The sequence below is a fragment of the Apis florea genome, unplaced genomic scaffold (assembly GCF_048593485.1).
Source record: "Apis florea isolate Af1SG1 unplaced genomic scaffold, ASM4859348v1 contig_3696_pilon, whole genome shotgun sequence".
NCBI lineage: Eukaryota > Metazoa > Arthropoda > Insecta > Hymenoptera > Apidae > Apis > Apis florea.
In genome coordinates, this window is record NW_028256809.1 from 3402796 (window position 1) to 3419707 (window position 16912).

At 37.6% G+C, this 16912-nt stretch overlaps 1 protein-coding gene across 2 annotated transcripts in view; it reads right to left on the bottom strand.

Annotated features, from left to right (window-relative positions):
* The window catches only part of LOC100868848 (tubulin monoglutamylase TTLL4), a 162408-nt gene that overhangs the window by 97853 nt on the left and 47643 nt on the right, over window positions 1–16912 (bottom strand). For both annotated transcript variants that reach the window (XM_086914650.1, XM_031919104.2), the window contains exon 4: window positions 12258–12319. The gene's annotated coding sequence lies outside the window, so the exon portion shown is untranslated. The remainder of the gene's footprint in view (window positions 1–12257; window positions 12320–16912) is intronic.

Here is a 16912-nt window from a genome sequence, read left to right on the forward strand (position 1 = left end):
TCGTAGAACGAGGTCTTTTTTTAATTAATGCTTCTAACGAGATTTTAGTTACGAATGAAACATTTTAAATAAAATCCATATCGCCTGTTAGAAAGGAGAGAGAGGGAGAAATTCCATTAGTAGTTCGTATCAGAGAATCGATTCGTCCATCCATCACGTTGCGGGCGCAAGCGTTCCATGAAAAAGTACTCGTCACTCGTTATCTGTAAAGCCTCGAAGAGAAATCACATGGCAACGTGTTTCGTTGGAACACTTCAATGGCCCTCTTGCGTTTCGTCAAGGGTGAAACACGTTTTCAGGGGGGGGAGCAAAAACGGTGGAGTGACGTTGTCCAGGTTAGATGGGGGCACGACGCCTTGTTGAAGTGGCGCGTTCACCACACTTTCTATCTAAATAACCGGGGCTAAAGAAATCTGCTTTCACTATCTTCGCCTCGAGTGAAGACATTCGTGTCCTTCCCTTGGCGAGGAGATTTTAACGCCCGCCCGGACACTTTTTACTGGCGAGATCACCTTGGGAGGTGAAGGGCGGCCTGTTCTCGATTCGGAAAAGGGCATACATATCGCGTGCACACAGCCGGCTTATAATGATACTCGACCTCCTTAGAATTACGTCATCTTTCGAATCCTCAAAAAAGCGCTGGTGTCTCTGATCGAGTTTCGATTTTTCCCTTATTCTCCCTTCCAATCTCAATATTTTCCAATTGTACATTTATATACTAAGTGACGATACGTTTTACAGAAAATCTTTCGAAATAATTAAACCTGGATATTATTAAGATACTCTCTGAACACGATAACAAAACACGAATCTCGAAGGATTACTTCTGAAATTTTTATAACCGTCTTACTTATTAAACCCAACTCAAGTTGTCACAAACCAACTACGTTGCACAAATTATCCCAAAAACGCATCTCGAAGTGACAACTCGAGCGGACGATGGCGGTTAAATCGAAGAGAGATAATCACGACGAAGAAGAATCGAGGGAAGTGGCGTGATTTAACGGAGAGGATCGCTAATTGGCGGGCAAAGAGCTGACTTCTGACGAGGGATCATCCCCGAAAAACTCAACTTCCGGCCGGTGGGACCGGTCCAAATTAGTTTGGAACGGTAACCTTTCCGCGTGTAAGGAAAGGAAGAGGGGGGAGGAGGGGTGTGAAGAAAGATGGCGTGTCGGTAAATTGGGACCGCTGCGCGGTTTCTACGGGGGCCCCACGGGACTTGTGGGCGGGGATCTGCCCCCTTTGCAACCGAGAAAAAGGATCGTATGCGGGCTAACTAAGCGAGGGTGCAGGTGTTCGATCCTCCTAAGTTTGCCCCCCTCCGATATTGCGTTCCGAGCGAAAAGGATCGATGATTTATACGATGCGTACAGTGTGTCTTTGATGGGTCGATTGTTGTGTCTTTGGGAACGGAGATTTTCACGTTCAGGATTATTGCATCGATGCTAACACTTTGAATTATTTCGTGCGGGAGAGAAACGTTTGTGTATATGTGTGATTGAAGTGTATCAATATGCACGGTTATTCTTTGTAAAGAAAGCGATAAGGAGGAGTGTGCATGTAGCGTTCTTCTTTCATAGGATCAGTTTTCAGAAGCTAGAGAGAGAGAGAGAGAAAATCCTTCGAAAGAATAAATTGAAAATGCAACAAATTCCAAAGCACACGAGGATCACGCGTAAGCGAGCAACACGTAAGCCGTCTTAAGGATAGGCTGAATGAAGACTTTCGGGAGGCCGGTTAATCCGCGAAAAGAGCTTTTGCACGTTTTGCCAAATATCGAAAGAGCCGTGAACAGAGAAAGAAATCGGTCATGCGTGGGGCTGCCCCTTAAAGACGATCTCTTGCTTTACAAGGATCAAACGGCTCGATCACGCGTTATTCTTGAAAATTCAAGGGAGAACCTGAACCGAACCTGTCCTCGAAATCCTGGCTATTTGGAAAACACGAGCCCCCCCTAACTCTGACAATCTTCACGCGCCACCGAAGAAATTTAACGACACGATTTCCAAAGAGCTCGGTGCGTGGAGAGATTACTCGCGGTGTGGACGAGGTGTGGACTTTGACGCATGGATGAACGAGACGCATCGAGGAAAGAAGAAAAAAAGTAACATCAACAAATTTGCACAATAGGGGTTCGAATTCTCGATTGGAATTTGGAAAAGGATTTTCGTCACAGCTGCGTAGAGTTTATATCGATTCTTGAATTCCAAACTTTCGAAGTGTAAATATACGAGAAGGTAAATAATATTGATGGATATACAAAAATTGGCTCGTTTAAAGTAAAAGGATCACGTTCTAAATTTCTGTAGGATAAAGAGTCAGAATTCGATAAATAATAGTAATATAAATTGAACGAAAAAGCAAATTTACACAGGATCGATACGAAGTATTGTTGTCCCATTCCCGATCCAATATCCAAACACTCCATCCCCTCGATTAACTCGATCCAGGACGACGTAACGAGCCTGTTTACGAGGCTTACACCTGAATTCGCCTCGGCACTTGTTCCCAATCCACCCACATCGACCGAATACCACCAGAATACGAGAATTAACCGGGATCGGTTCTAGATCGAAATAATTCTCCACGGCGAGTAGACACGGTGGTTCGCCGTTGAATTTTCGCGGTTATTTTCCGCGATCCTCCGAAGGAATCTGTCCAGGTGCAGCCTTCGATTCCCCACGGCCTCCTCCCAAGGATTTATCTCTACGTGAATTGCATTGTTAAGGGGGATCGAGGTTCTGTTCGCTCGAGACGAACGAAATATAAATGAAACGAATTCGGAGAGAGGGGGAAAAATACGCGAAAGGACGATCGCGTCACGCCGATTTCCGCGGGGCCATCGACCAGGAGAATGCGAGAAAAAGGGGAGAAAGGGCAGCTTTGCCACCAAAAATTCCAAATGGGACCACCCGTTCCGGTTTGTTATCCAGTCCCCGTTTCACCTTTTGAAATCGGCCGATTTTTCGAGCCTTTCTTCCCTACACGACACCTCTGAAGCCGTCTCTCTTCCGTCTCCTTCTTGCCTCTTTTCGATTCCAGACTTGTCTTTGCTTCTTGCGTCTCCCCGCCATTTAGAGGCGGCACTTTTGTAAAAGAGGGATTGCCTCCTCTCTTTCGTGAACGAACGCCGCCCTTAATATTCCGTGACGACAGATCAGTCGCCGCTTTCCTCATTGTCCAGCATCCACCAGTTCTCCTCCAAGTCTTTTCGAAGTTGTGAAACGTTATTTATCGGTAGCTTCGTTCGAGCTACCGTGATATTTTTTTTTTTTTTTTTTTTTTTAGACACAGAACATTAGAGTGGCACGAGTTGATTTTTTCTATATACAAATCGTAAACAGCATTCAATTTTCACTTCGATTATTAGGATTAATAAAAATAATTAATTTATAATTGTGTGATAAGTTGTACACGTTAGATAAATTATATTACGAAAAAATCAATCAATGATTTGTATTAAACAACGGAAATGGTATGAAAATTTCGCGATAATTTATATACAGATAAATTGATTTGATTGAAAAATCGAAGAATCCAATTCCATCGTAACTCATCATCATCTATCATTTAGATTTCGAATAGGAATCTCTCGAAATTTAACCTACTTCCAGCACAGCCAACTTTTGTCTTTTTTTCCTCCTCCTTTTCGTAACAGATCTAACTCGCCATTAGAACACGTGTAACGTAACAAGTGCCTCTATAAATCCTTAAGGGAGAGCACAAAAAAGGAACAACATGGCCCATCACAGGGATCTCCCTTATTCGAAGTTAATGATTATCGTGGATTTCTCGAAAATCAGTATTACCGTTTTTTTTCTTATACATTTCTTTCGTTTGAAACTTCTCTGTATCATTATACAGAATCGTAAAAAAAAAAAAAATTTCCTCGCGTGTTGTTTCGAAAGAATTCTTGGAAATGGAATGGTCAATATTTAATTTTTTTCAAATTTTGTAACAACTTGTATGTTGTTTGTTTCTTTATTTTATAAAACGTGCAGAGAGGAATTATATAATTTTTAATCTGGAATGTAAATTTCAACAATACGTATATTAATATAACTATAAAGATTGAATTGAAAAAAATATAATATAATAATTTTAAAATTAATTCGTTCGTGAAAAATTAATAAAATAATTTTGCGAGAAGCGACGAAATACACGTCCGTTCCGCTCCGCGTTCGAAAGACGATTGAGCTAAATCGATATTTTCGATGTCAAGATCAAAGTCGATCAATGTTTTCTTGTCGCGACTTATTTAAGCCGTAACGTTTCATTGTGATTGTAATGTTATTATTAATGATTTTTAATTATTCAAGATTTATTCATTACAATAATATGCTTTTTACATTAATACATAAAAAATATATAATTTTACGTAACAATTTATACATTGAAAAATATATTATTATAATAAATAAATTTTATGAATCCTGAAAGATTAAATTGTGAAAAAGATACGATAATTTTTAATGTATAAATTGTATAACGTAGAATTATATATTTTTTATAAATTAAAAATATTAACGTAAAAAAACATATTATTGTAATAAATAAATCCTATGAATAATTAATAATAACGTTACAATGTGGAACGTTTAAATAAATCGCGACGGAAAATCAAAACATCGATCAACTTTGACATCGATTTAACGCAGTCGTCTTTCGAACGCGAAACAGTACGGACGTGTTTTTCTCCGCTCCTCGCAAAAGTATTGTATCGTTTATTAAATTAATTAATTTTGCATAAATAAATAACCTGAATTATTATATTTTTTTAAATTTAATGTTTACAGCATTTATATATTTTTTTATCAATATTTTTATATTATATAAAAAATATATTATTGTAATAAATAAATTCTATGAATTCTATGCAAAGATTAAATTGAAAAAAATTTAATAATTTTAAATGTGTAAATGGTTAAATAAAATTATATAATTTTTATGTATTAATATAAAGAAACGTATTATTATAACAAATAAATCCCATGAATAATTAATAACAACGTTACAACCAGAATATTGGAACGTTACGGCTTAAATAAATCGCGACAGAAAATCAAAACATCGATCAACTTTGACATCGATTTCACGCAGTCGTCTTTCGAACGCGAAGCAGAACGAACGTGCTTTTCTCCGCTCCTCGCAAAAATATTATATCGTTTATTAAATTAATTAATTTTGCAGAAATTCAATTAACTAATCAATTAATAGTGAGTAAAAACACAATGCAACGATATCTATAATATTTCATCGTTTTTTTTTCTCGGATTTAACTTTTCACTCGCACGACGCTTCTAAATTATTTTCATCCAAAACGACGAATCATTCGACAAAAAAATAAATATTCTCAATAACCACGCAACTCTCTTTCAAAATTCGTTGATCAATATGCACGAATTATACGGTCGAGGATACTCGATCCTCAACTTCCGCTTTTCACGATCCTTCGAACGAGCCATTTTCTGCTCGCCGTGAATAATTCAACAATAGTTTCGAGGCCTGCGTAATTCTGTTTCCGCCGTTTATCCAATAATTTTTCCCTTTTCTTTTTCCTTTCTTCTTCTTCTTCTTCTTTTTTTTTTTTTTTTTCTATTCTCTGCGTAGGAAGTAAGTAAAGGAATTTCCGCTTGAAAGAAAACTCGCAGTCGGTTCGTTTAATTCAGCCTGCAGGTAACATAACGCTGTTCTATTACAGCTATCTCGAGGAAAATCGGTTTTCGGATAATCGCGTATTATGAAACGGATTAATGGATACGGTTTTTTTATTGTGTATCGAGATGAAGCGGTCTCGAAATAATTGTTGCGGAACAAGTAACGTGTTTTGGACGGAAGCGTGTGTTTATTCGTGGAGGAATATTATCGTTGAAGCGAGAATATTTAATTCGCGATAGAAATTTTTTTGTGAAATTCTAACTGTTCCCTTTTCTCCCGTTTTCTTACTTTGCAAATACTTTTTCAATGATAAATGATTATTAAAACTGTACCTTCGATTCATTTTGTCCATTTCATGTGGCCGATTAAATTCTAATATGCAAAATGGTTAAAGAAATTAATCAATTGTCCGATATTCATTTCCATCGGAATATTTAATTTATCGCAATGACACGTACGAATAAGTATGAGACTTTATTTGTAAAAAAAAATAATTAGTTAATCTGTCTCGATGTTTCCTAAAATATAATAAATTAATCTTTTTCTTTCCTATCAAATTTTTAAACGTCGCACAATCCAACGTTAGACAGACAGATTGCAATGTCTGTCAACGTAAACGTTTTCTTAAGAAAGAAAGAAAGAAAAAAAATCTAATATATGAAGGATCGAAGGAATATAAGGAAGGAAAACAAAAGACTGGAACCACGGTGCACAAGCGGCGTCTATCTCTCGCAAGGATCTACGAAACAAGGGCCCCTGTGCTTCTCCGTTGCATTCTATCGCAAAGTTCTCCCTCCTCTTCTGCCCTCCTCTGACCGGCTTTCTGAGTCACCCTTGCACGTGTTCGATTTCAGCCCTTTTGAACCACGAAGATCCTCGAAACGAGCTCCTTTTCTCGGCAGACCGCTCCGCCCACAGGACCCTCTTCCAGAGAAGGGATCCAGGGGGGCCCAGAGGAGGGAAGGGGGAGGGGGCCCGTTTCGAACAGTTTCTTCTGGCGCTTACATTTTGTCCGCCAAAGGAAGGAAAGAAAAAAAAAAAAAGAAAAGAAAAAAGAAAAAACTGGCGGAAACTGCGTTCCTTCCTCTTGCGAAAAGTCATTGTAACCTTGGATGGAGACCAACCATTCGAAAATGGTTTCGTCGGTGAACAAGATTGGGGGGGGCCTTGGCCGGCTGTTGGCTCTCGCAATAATCGGGAAAAGAGGGATCTGAAGAGGTGGAAGGTGGAGATGGGCGGCGGTGGTTGAAGGGGAAGAAGTCGACGAGAGAATCGAAATGGGGGACGTGGCGGGCGTTTTGTGGGCCCGATACCATTGGATCACCCGTCTTTGGGTAAATGGTGAATCGATCGAAGTTGGGAGGAACGAGAAATAGAATGGGTAATTCTTCGAGATAAACGTAGGAATAGATGGATAGGATATCTTTTTTTTTTTTTTGATGAAAATGAAGCAGAGGTTTAAATTTTAAATAAGAATATTTTTAACGAGCTCCTTTACCTGTTCACTTCGTAGTCGAAAAATGCAAAATGAAACTTAAAGTAAAACTTTCCATTTTCCTTAAAAAAATATATTTACTTACTGTAAACGTATATTTCCCAAGTATAGAATTACCAAAATCAATCGTCGACTGATATCGAAAATTTTTAATATAATCACCTAATATAAGAATCAAATTTTAAATGCCACAAAAAAAAAAGAAAATTTCGAATAATTCCAAGCGTTAAAGCTAACCACTTCTCTTGCGTCCACTTCAGTCAAAACTCCTCAAAAAAAAAAAAAAAAAAAAAAAAAGGAAACTTCAAAAGCTTCCCTTAAAACCTCTCCCAAAACCTCCAAAAAAAAAAAAAAAAAAATTCAGTAACAGCCGGCCATGGGATCATGTTTCACCCCCTCGAGTCCACCCCACGGGTCGACCGGTCACGAGAGCACGGAAGAATAGAATAGTCGCCATTCCAAAAAAAAAAAAAAAAAAAAAAAGAGAAAAAAAAGAGAGAACGGGCAAAAGGGTCGATCGCGAGTCTTTCTCCCCATCATGGACGAAATCGAATAGACAGGATACCACGATGACACGGTCCGCGTTAATCCAACGATAGAAATCTCTAAGCTGCTACCGGTCATCCGACAAAATGGCGGCCAGTTGGATGCACCGGGCGTCCAACACGGGAAATGTATAATTTATAACGATAATCCTTTAAGAATGGATCTCCGTGCCCCGGAGCCAGATTCACGGTTCTACGACCTTCAATGCATCCACCACCCTCTGTCCGCTTTCTGCGTTTTTCATTCTCAATCTCTTTCACAATCCACCCCCTTTCCTTTTTTTTTTCTTTCTTTTTTTTTTTTTCTTCTCCTTCTTCTCCTTCCTCTATTCTGCCAATGAATCTCGATGGATCGATGAATCCCTCTATCGGGGAGTTCCGTTTCGGCCTGTTCGATGTTTACATAGGTGTGCAAGACTCGCGAGACTTGTTTATTTAGGAGGATAATAGAGAAAAATCGTAAAATGGATTTTTCCGCTTCCTACGACTAAGAAATTCTTCCCTTCGATTCCTTTTTCAATTTATCGTTGGAGAGGGTGGAGAGAGGGAGGGGAGAGAGTTTGTCGAGACTCTCGATTTCGTGTACAGAGCAATGTTTGATAGTAAGGATTTTTAGATTTTCTTTCTCATTATGGTGGACGAGTTTATGTTGACTTTCGAGTGAATGATTTTGATGCGGAGAAACGATGTTTGGATCGAATAAGATCGATCGATTTGAGTCGTATTATTATAATTCGTAATGGTATAATGTTCGTTCGAGATAAGAATTGGCATAACATTGAGAGAGGATTAATCTATCCAGGTTAATGTTATCAGAATATTTAACCGTTGATTAAAAATAGAGTAGCCTTATAAAAATTTCAATTCAAGAATCGCAACGTAAAAATAATTCTTCTTCCAAGTCCAAAGCAAACTGTCGCCCCAAACTGTCAACTGAATAATCAATCGTTAACAATTATCCAAACGTTTCACCCGTTGCATTTCACAATTCGCCATTCATCGATACGTGTCGTTGCATCAAGCGAGCGAGTTAGAAACCTTTGAAAACTTTTTTCTTCTTTTCTTTTTTTCTTTTTTTTTTCACGAGATTCCTTCGCTCACCCACGTTAGATTTGCCATTGAATCATCGTGGCAGGTCCCTGAAACCCTCGCATCCGGCAAGATCCTTTCCTCGGGTGGCAAAAGATTTTTCAGGACGACACCCATTTCTATGTGATCTATGTGCGTCCAGTTTCGACGCTCCTCGTTTCATTCTCTACACTGTCTCGAATCGAACGTTGTGGAGTCTTTACGTTACGTTTTTAGAGAAGCAGATCGATTGGAAATGCTATCTTCGAACGCCTTGGTCTGGCGTTTAATCCACCGCGAAAAATGCACCTTTACGTATTTAGTCGAAGAAAACGTGACTGAATTGTCGAGAAAATTCTTAAGGAAATGTTAAATGCCTTTTTGAACACTCTAGAAATGGAGGAGATGGAGAATTCTTGTAGGTGATTCCTGATGATATAATGATAAAATTTCTTCAAACAAATTATTTTCAAGGGAAAGAGAAAATTCCTATGTTTATTATTTACTGTTTTGAATTGAAAGAATGGGCAATATCGATTTATAAAATTATATTTCTGATTAGATATAATTCTATCAATGCACGCATTGTTTTTATGAATATATGAAGAAAAATGTGCTTATTTACAGGCTTAAAAATTTATCAAGAATCATTGATATCTTAATACGATTAAGGAATAATTTGCACATTAAATTTGTTTTAATCGCAACACACTTTTCGTTGCATCGAAAAGAAAAACAGATAGAATCGTCGATGCAGGTTGATGCAGGTCGATGCAAGTTCGTGCAGGTTCGAACCTGCACGAGGAGGCAGCTGCTCCGAGTTCTTTCTTCCGAGTGCCCCGACTTTACGTAATTCAGCGCGAAAAGTAGATTTTCAATGCGCATAATAGATAAACGTGTCTCAACTTGTTCAAGATTCTTCTCACAGATCTCTTTCTTCTCGTTCGAGAAATAGAGAAAAAACCGTCTCTTTTTCTATTAATTTTTTCACTACGTACGCACAATCAAATTTTTATCACTTCAATATAACTCAGATAATTTTGTCTTTGTGGACATTGTTCAATGCACTTGTTGATGAAATATTCAATATCCAAAAATCTAATTTTACGTCTATTTCAAGTAATTCATTTACATTGCTAATAAATATATATATATATTACGAATATCTACGAAATATTATCTCGATTGGATCGACTCATCATCATTTCGCGTCTGACAAACCTATAAAACACAATTCAGGTTACACGCGCCATTTCCTCTCAATAAATCCCCGCTAAAACGTTCTCGCAAATACGCGAATAACCGTATATATATATCTATCAAACACCTGTACACGCAGCTCCAAGTATCTCCTTTCCTACTCAATAAAAACACCAGGGCTTTAAACTCGTAAAAAATAAAACGTCGAAAATTAACATAAACATAACACTTGGATTCAATCGTCGAGCATAAGAAAAAAAAAACCCGTTAAAAAAAAACGTCACTCACGTGCAACAGAAATACGTACAACTTATTCATTCGTCGCAATTCATCCCACCACGATTCATTCCTTTTTATCTTACACACATCGTAAAACGAATGTGTGTAAACGAATCGTCGATACGATAATGTAATCCACCCTGAATCGCAGCGCAGCTGGTAAAAGGGTAAACGGCGAACTGGGTTAGTGGGTGAGGCGGTTCGGATACCATCTCGGAAGTTAAACAGTCGTTTTTCTTTTTCTTTTCTTTTTTTTTTTTATTATCCCGGAGAGCAGCGAGTTCGAACACGTTTCTCGGCGAGCAGTTAAAAAGTGAATTGTGCGCATGATGAAAAGCAGGTCGATTCGAAACGGGGCCTTTTCCCTTTTGCACGGTCTTCCGTATCGAGAAACGGCTTCTTCTAAAAGAAACGCGTTCGAACTTGCGCAGGGGTTATTTCTTTTGTGGTGCAAAGTGTTGGATAAAATTGTAATTTTCTTTTTTTCTTTTCGCTTGTTTGTATCAAGCGTACATAGAGTGAAGACGAAATTAGTGAAATTGGATATTTAAAGAGTGGAGTGAATCATTTTATATCAATGCGCAGTGTTAGTGTTATGTTGAATGAAAATTGTAATAATAAGCTCGTAATTTTACCTATTCTTCGTTATATTTTCTTAAAACAATTATTCCAAATATTTCAAAGTGTGTATGAAATAGTTACTAACAAACTGTTCGACAGAGCGGTAAAGAAATTCGAATTCGAAGAACAAAACGTAATATTACGTCCCGTTAATAACCTGCCCAAACCCAAATCTCCTAACCCAAATTTCCAACCACCTTTTTCCTACCTGGCCGCCTACCGAAAGGGTTAGCGGAAGCTGTTGGGTGTAACAATAGCCAGGGAAAGGGTTCACCTGTGAAAGGGTTACCAAGCCACAAAAGAAACCGTTCTAAGCACAAGTTCACCGCGACAAGTGCAAAGAGAGGAAAAAGAACGAAAATAATTAGCGCGAAACAAAAAAATCAATCAATCGTCCCGAACGAAAAGTTTTACAACGCGTGGTAATCACACCTGGTGGTAATCCCTTCGAAAGAAAGAAGAACGAAGAAGCGAAAGAAAGGCTGCTACTGCGTGCACATGCCGTCCATGTGACAGCTGCGAAAATCGTATTTTCTTCCGCCGCGAGTGAACAACAACGCGATTGGTCGCGTTTCACCGCGTGGTCTTTCCGTACGAAAAAAAAAAAAAAAAAGGGGAGCAACCCTTGAAGAAGCGGGATACAGAAAAATTTTTCTTCTTTCCACCTCCCCTCCCCCCGATAGAGAAACGTTTCTTCCTCCTCCTCCCTCCCTCGTTGTCCAATGAGAGAGGAGAGGTATCCACACGTATCCTTGGCGGTGCACACGTGTGCACCTTTGTCGAAAAGGTTTGACCCTTTTTACCTGGGTGCAGGGGGGAGAGCAAACAACGGTTACCCCGTACGGATGGACCCATTGAACCCATTGGTAAGATATGCATCTACGGGGGTTGAATAGAGGAGAAAATAAGGAAATTCCATCGGAGATTTTCGTGATTTTGAATAATATTGCATCCCGATTCTCTTCTTGGTTGGATTGATGGCAGGTTTCAAAGGGATGGGAAAAAGGGTCCGTTATTATTATATGCTGGAAATTCCGGTATATAGAAGGGGACAAAGGATTTTTAAGTTGGGCAGGATGGCTGGAAGGATTTGGATAACGGCGATTTGAAGAGAGAGGAAATTGTGGATGACTGGGGGTGTCGATCTTTATCGATACATTTGTTGGAAAATTTTTTTTAATACTCCTTGGTTCTCGTGAATATTTATAATTTAAATATCGATATCTCGATTTTGTATATTAATAATTATAATTTTCGATCGATGTAATATCGCGATATATCCTTGGATATGTTGGATATAATTCAAGTTAAAAATATTATTGTTATATAATTTCAAGAAGTTATAGTTTTATTATCGGATATTGGGAAAAAAATATTACGACACTCACCCATTTGTGCACGTGTTCGAAGAAAGTTGAATGTCCTCACTCCTTGTCACACATCTACGAACCTGTGGACAAAATTTATTGGGAAATTTCATTAAGAATTCTAATTGCGATATAAAATAACATTAAGAAGTGCATACATATCAATCATTTTAAATTTAGAAAGAAAAAGGAAAGAAAGAAAGAAAGAAAGAAAGAAAAGAAAGAATGAAAGAAAGAAGGAAAGAAAAAACTGTGAATAGAGGAGAATAATATTCGGCTATTATAATAAAACACGGAATAGTGAAACACGACACCAGTGTAACAACTTCGCTGGAAGAAAAAAAGTAAACAAAAAAAACCGAAGAAAAAGCATAACGACAAGCAGTACATCATATAGATCATAAAATTCGTCGTAATATCGGTGAGAGGAAGGAGGAAGGGGGAAAAAAAACCGGAGAAAGAAGACCGACGACCGAAAGGATAGACAAAAAATGGTCTCCCGTTTCGCCGCGGGCGAAAAATAACCCGTAATACGGACTACCGTATTTCTTTTTTGTTTCTCGCTTCTACGACGCTGGTAATCGTTTTTGGAGGCCAGGTAGACTACCTCGAGATAGAGATCTTCGTAATTGGAATTTTATCTTCTCTCTTCCCCTTACCCTCTCCCTGCCCTCGCCTCTGGGTAACAGGGTGAATTTATAGTAGCTCTCGGCCGTATTACGCTTTTTTCCTGCTTATTAAATATTTTTTTAAAAGGGCGCCGCATCCTTTTCGAGTCGAGTTTCGGTCATTAGGGCGGTGCTTTGTCGAATCGGTTCACAAATATCCCCGATTAGAAGGATGGAGACTTCAACGCCTGGATTTCCCCCCCGGATTTCTAACCCTTTTATGGGTCGAAATGGATCCCGTTTAATCCCGATTCGATCCCTCTCGGTTGTTATATTTTTGCGAGATATATTATTTTCAAGGAATTAGGAATTAATTTAGAACGATAGAAGTATTTCGAATGGACTTTGGACGTTTGATTTCGATTCTTTTTCTTTTTCTTTTTCTTTTTTTTTTTTTTTTTTTTTTTTTTTTAGGAATTAATCTAGAAGAAATATTTCAATTTCGATCGAAATAATCAAAAATAGTAGGTCATTCGTAAGTTCTAATTATGATTCATCACGAGCCTTACTCTTCGTTTTTGAAAGAAAAAGAAACCAAACTTGTACCAAATTTGATTCCTCTCTCTTCTCTCTCTCTTTCGGTAAAAATACAAAAGTACAAAGTCATCGAAATTTAATGAGCCTATTAAAATACCTTAATCTAATCTTTTCTAGATCAATATGTAGTCGATTATCAAAATGATTTCAATAATGATTTTCCTGTCTAAGAATAATGTAATCTTCGATCACGTTGTTAATTTATATTTACTCCAGAAATAAAACAAGATTTCAATACGAAATAGATGATACGAAACATTTTAAACATTCGTACACATCTTGTAAGATTTAGTTTTTTAAATAGAACAAAGAGATTCCAACCACGTACTCAACTACCTTTTATATTTTTCTCGTTTATTACAAAAGGTAATTGTATCCTTTCTGATCACAATGGATATAGGTATACCCTCGAGAGATTCGATCAGTATGAGTTTAAAGGGTTGGTAGCGGCCTTGGCCAATTTTTTTCGTGCCCCCTTCCATCGTAGCTTCCATTCGTTCCAGCATCATGTCGTTATTATAATATAATACAATCCATTATAATAATTATTCGATACGAAGAGTAACAAGCGTAATAATCGTTAGCAATTATCTTGTTTATAAAATTATTCTTTTATACTTTATCATTAAACATTATAAATGAAAAGTATTCTCGTTAATAACTACAGAGAAAAAAAAAAAGAAATTCGAATATATTCATCACATCTCTAATCGACAATAGAAATATCAAAATTTATTATTTAAAAGTCGAAAATTTAACGCAACACGAACACCTTGATATTTATTCAAGTTATACAAGAACAGTATAAAGCTCGTAGTAAAAAGCTAGCAAAAAAATCTTAATCAAGAAAAATAAACTGACTAAATTAAAAGAAGAAGGGGAGAGAGATCGAATCTAATAGGGCATTATTTTATTCCAAAAATCAGGGAGGAGTTGGAAGAAGAGAGTGGGGCTCCGTTCCTTACACCGTAAAACAAACACGTAAACAGGGGAGCGTCATGTAAGCAGGTAACCAAATCCACGGAGGGAAACCTGGTATCTCGATCATGAAATCAGTACGATTACACGGTCGAGAGCGCGAGAGAGGGACAAGAGGCCGAAGGGGCGGAACGAGAGAGAGAGAGAGAGAGAGGAGGCGACAAGGGGAGAAGGATGGCCTTCTGGGTGCACCTGCCGGTGACGTCAGAAAAGGGACTTCTTGTTTGGAGCTGCATGCAGCCCCGGGGGTCACCACTACTGTTTCATCCGCGGTGTCCAGCTTCTTCTTCTTCTTTTTCTTCCTCTCTTCCTTTCCTTTCTCCCTTTAGAGGAGAGACGCTGCACGTGAGAGGATCGCGAGAACATCACTCATCTCCCCTTTCCTCAGCCATTATTTATATGCTAATGAAAAAGCCGTGAAAAGGCGCGATATCGGCCTACCTTGGACCCTCTCCACCAAGATCATCCTCCAGATGAGAGAGCAGGATGTTGATACTGTGCGGGATTACGTAACACAGCCGATCCTCAACGGCTACCGTGATAATGAATCCGAGCTAGTGGAATAGAAGGAACGAGGAGAAATCTTTTACAAGTATTGGAAGCGGTGAATTATTGAAGATAAAGAAGAATTGGCGGAGGTGAACGTTATTTATCTTTGTCCTTGAATTGATTTCTGTCCGGTAAAATTGGAATATCTTTGGAAAATAATTTGGGGAAAGTTGAATGATTCGGAAAAAGTTAAATCGAGACGAAAGAATTTTTTAAATACATTGAATTTATTAAATATTTAATAACGAATGTATTAAATCGTTGTTAAAAACTATCCTTACATTCCTTTAAATTCGACAAGCTCTAAGGAAAAATTAGATCCGCTAATAAACCAGAAAAACTCGCCTTCAACCCGAAGCGACAGAGCAATCAGAGAAACGAATTGAACTAATCTCTCCGCCTACCATTTCGCCCTTAAGCTAGCCAACGAGCTGCCTCGACCATTTCAACCTTATTATTTAAAATGTCCGCGAAAACGTCCGTGGATAGATAGAATCGGTATTCCGTGCGGATGGCGTTTTAATCAAGATCGTGTCATTTCGCCCGTCTAATGCCACCAGCTACGCCAGAAACCAACGTTTCATCCGTTTTATCCCGCCATGGATATTTGCATAATCTAACATCTCTCGGCCGATTGGACCTTAGAATGGAACAACACGACATTGTCGTTTCCTTTTTTTTTCTTGAAAAAGAAAAACAAAATTATCCTTGACACCTTGCTTTGCAAACGAATCGTTGCAAAAAATGACGATTAAACGATAGAAGAAAAAATGGATAAAGGATAGTTATTATTTTTTTCAAAGAGTATAGCATAAAGTTCGAGGCATAATAACGAAATAACTCCAAGGAAAATTATATTAGGCCGAATAGAATTTGTATAGTCTACATTTAAACACGTCGAGTATTTCTTTAGATTAACAATTCGATATGTAAAAATATGAAGAATTAAAAATCGGCGGAACCGATTAATAAAACCTGTCATTACCGACCTTCGCAATATCGAACGGGATAAATATATCATACAAATAATTGGAGAAAAATTCGAAGAATAAATATCTTCATCCATCTATGTCAACTTAAATTTCCATTAATTCCTTAAAATAATTTTTCACATTATTATCGAGATCGAATTCCTTTTTTTTTTCTTTTCTTTTCTTTTCCACAACACAACATGCACAGAATCTTGCAACACGAGCAATTAGATTGACGATTTTAAATCAGAGTGAAAGGGGGGGGGGGAGAGGGTGGCCTCGAATCGATTAGAATTCGACGATCGTATTAGGAACCGGTTATAAACTCCATCCTGAGGAATAACGAGGGCGAAGACTCGATCTTTTTTTCTTTTTTCAAGGACACAGAAGTCGTCAGACGGATGCAGGTTGACGTCTAGCATTTTAAATTCTCGATCGTAAATGAAACGAAGAGAGGATATATATCTGTCGAGACCGGTTTCCGTTTATGCGGAAAAATTATCTGTTTCCTCAATTTTCTTAAATGGAAAAAAATTTTGAAAATTAAAGGAAACGCGTTAGGGCCATTAGACAGGATCAACGTTTCGAAGGGTTGTTACAAGATGTTGGATAGATAATATATGGTTTACGAGGAGGATAGTTAATTCAATTATATCGATATTAAAGTAAAATAAAATTAATAATGTAACAGACTGTGTGTATATTGAGATATTAATAGACGTTAGATTTGTAGATTTTTTTGGGAGGAATTTGTTTTGATATAAATAGATGATAAATAGATTATTATTTGTAAATTGAATTAGAATATATTATAATTATAAATGAAATTAAATTTTTCACAATTGATAGATAGAAAATAATATTTAAATTTTGAATTTAAAAATCAATTCATTTTACTACACATTGTATCTATATATATATATAAATTTTTACAAACTCACTTCACGTTTAAAAACTTAGTTTTAATAAGAAT